At 40.3% G+C, this 2,500-nt stretch overlaps 1 protein-coding gene and 1 pseudogene across 1 annotated transcript in view; both read left to right on the top strand.

Annotated features, from left to right (window-relative positions):
* LOC137971331 (tetratricopeptide repeat protein 28-like) overlaps positions 1-2,500 on the top strand; it is a 162,608-nt gene that overhangs the window by 84,771 nt on the left and 75,337 nt on the right. The window lies entirely within an intron of this gene.
* The window catches only part of LOC137969804 (dynein beta chain, ciliary-like), a 46,814-nt pseudogene that overhangs the window by 31,959 nt on the left and 12,355 nt on the right, over positions 1-2,500 (top strand).

Raw genomic sequence — 2,500 nt, 5'->3', positions numbered from 1 at the left:
CTTGATCACGGATCAAGGTTGAGATAGGAAAGTCTCGAGTGAAATGTAATAATTGACTATATTTTTCGGTGAAATCCACGAGCAAAGAAGCATCTTTCTTTAACTGAAACCAAGAGTTTTGGCCCTAACTTTACGTTTCCCTTGATATGTGCTTGAAAACACAAGAAACGTGTTCGAGCAGTTAAGGGTTCTTGTTATTTTCGCAACTCATGTCAAACCAGATATCGTGTTAATCTTCTAGGTTTTTTTAATGGAGAGCAATATGAGAACCAAGTTTCCATGCCCCCCTCTGCTATTTACATTACCGTCAACATCGGCCAACAGCAAATGGTCTTACGCATGTAATAATCTAATTATCATATTAAAGCCGTTGGCAATTAATTTATCCCTCAGTATCCCATCACCACAAATCTTTTCCATGTAAACGCAATGGAACTTACCACCTGAATCTTATAACAATTGCTTTTATTCCGGATTCTAGGCTACAGCAGAAAAACTGAAATGCCAGAAGGAAGCCGAACAGACGGCCATGACTATCGAGCTGGCTAATCGATTGGTCGGGGGATTGGCTTCGGAAAATGTTCGTTGGGCCGAATCTGTGGCGGACTTCAAGGAGCAGGAGAAGACCTTGCCTGGCGATGTCCTTCTTACGACAGCTTTTGTTTCGTACATGGGCTGTTTTACAAGAAAATACCGCGACAATCTCATGAACGAAAAATGGCTGCCATTCTTAAAAGGGCAATCGGTAAGCCACAGGAAAAAATGTTTGTGAGCTAGAGGGAACTTTCGTGAGACTTCATATTTTTCTTGCAATCGTGGGAAAAACAATGGCGTGAAAATTGAAGTTAGTGGATAGATAGATAGATAGATAGATAGATAGATAGATAGATAGATAGATCAAAACTTTTAAAAACCAAAGCCTTTGGTTTTAAAAGTTTGTGTTATAATTTGATTTTTCTTTTTGAGACATTTACTGTAGGATTTAGCCTGTGGCTCTTATTAATAATTTTTGATTCATGTTGTCACCATCAATTATCATTCATCAGTTTTATGTACTTATTGACTGAGTGGAAGAGCCGGGCGGGTAATTATTTGGCCCGAGTGCCATGAACGAGGGCCAAATATTTTCCTGTCCGGCGCGACCTAAACTCAGTCAATAAGTGTTTTATCGTATGGGCTCTTCATAATATTCATGAGCACTCAGAATATGAAGTTTTGACAAAATAAGTAACAAACGTTTGCACAGTATTAATCTAATATGTTGTTTGCATTTGCTTTTCTGGCTGTAAATAACTTGGATGTTTCAAAGCGACGAAATCCTCTAAAATTGAATTGCACAGAGCAGTACGTGTTCCTAGCACGGCCGTACAGCTTATAGGGAGCTTAACCACGCGCGTTTTTGAGGCGCGGAAGGCAACTGGAAGAGAAATTTCGCGTGCCAGGACAGTGTTGTCTCCCAGATTTCTATACTAACCATCTCTAATGGAGTAAAGGTACTTGATAATGTAAATGTGGTTGTGTGAAGAGAAGTTAAAAGGGAAAACAGGTCACTTCCGGTTGCCGTCCGCGTCTAAAAAACGCGCGTGCTTAAGCTCCCTATTTCCGGCCCTGCTCGCGCTAATGCATGCGGCCCTCATTCGGGGATTTTCCCAATAAAAGAGCGCGCGGGGCCGAACGGGCCATATGATAATTAGCCTTTATTTAAGATTATTTATTCATTGACAATTTTGTTGGTAACGAACGTTTTAAGGTTTCCGTTTCTGTAGAGTGCGGTGATTCGGCCAGTGCATTATATCTAAGATAACTTCGAAGCTCTTTGTTCCTTTCCGTTTCGTTGCTCTCTCGCATAAGTCTCAATAACTCAAACAATTGTTTTTTTAGGTTCCTATCAAAATCACAGAGAACCTCGACCCGCTGACTTTGTTAACTGACAATGCAACCGTTGCCCAGTGGAACAACGAGAACCTACCAAGCGACAGAATGAGTACAGAGAACGCTACTATTCTCACTAACTGCGAACGATGGCCGCTAATGATCGATCCACAGCTGCAAGGAGTAAAGTGGATAAAAACTCGAGAAGGAGAAGAACTGAGAGTGGTCCGACTTGGACAAAAAGGGTAGGCATTCTTTGTTTCTTGGAATCTCGTTGGTACGTTTGTCTCAAACATTTCTTATGTAAAGTGCCATTTTCCACGAGTTTCTTTCCCAAAACAAAGGAGAATGGCTTTGGAAGCGAGCGGGTCTTTGAAAGAGACGAATTTTGAAGACAAACGAGTGCTTCCTTAACGCGCACGAAAAGCCTTTTTCCTTAAGAGTATTCTGTTGAGCGGTTTAGTGTTTGAACCAGGCTATGTTTATATTTATGTATTTTATTTCTATCATTGTTAACTAATTAATTACAAATTACAATAACGACAAAAATTAATATAATAATACAAAGCACTGTCCGCCCGCAAATAGCCAACGGTTACAGCAATCAATTAAGCATTAACTAAATTAC

The sequence above is a fragment of the Montipora foliosa genome, chromosome 9, assembly GCF_036669935.1.
Source record: "Montipora foliosa isolate CH-2021 chromosome 9, ASM3666993v2, whole genome shotgun sequence".
NCBI classification, from domain to species: Eukaryota; Metazoa; Cnidaria; class Anthozoa; order Scleractinia; family Acroporidae; genus Montipora; species Montipora foliosa.
This window is presented reverse-complemented; position numbering and strand designations above follow the sequence as displayed.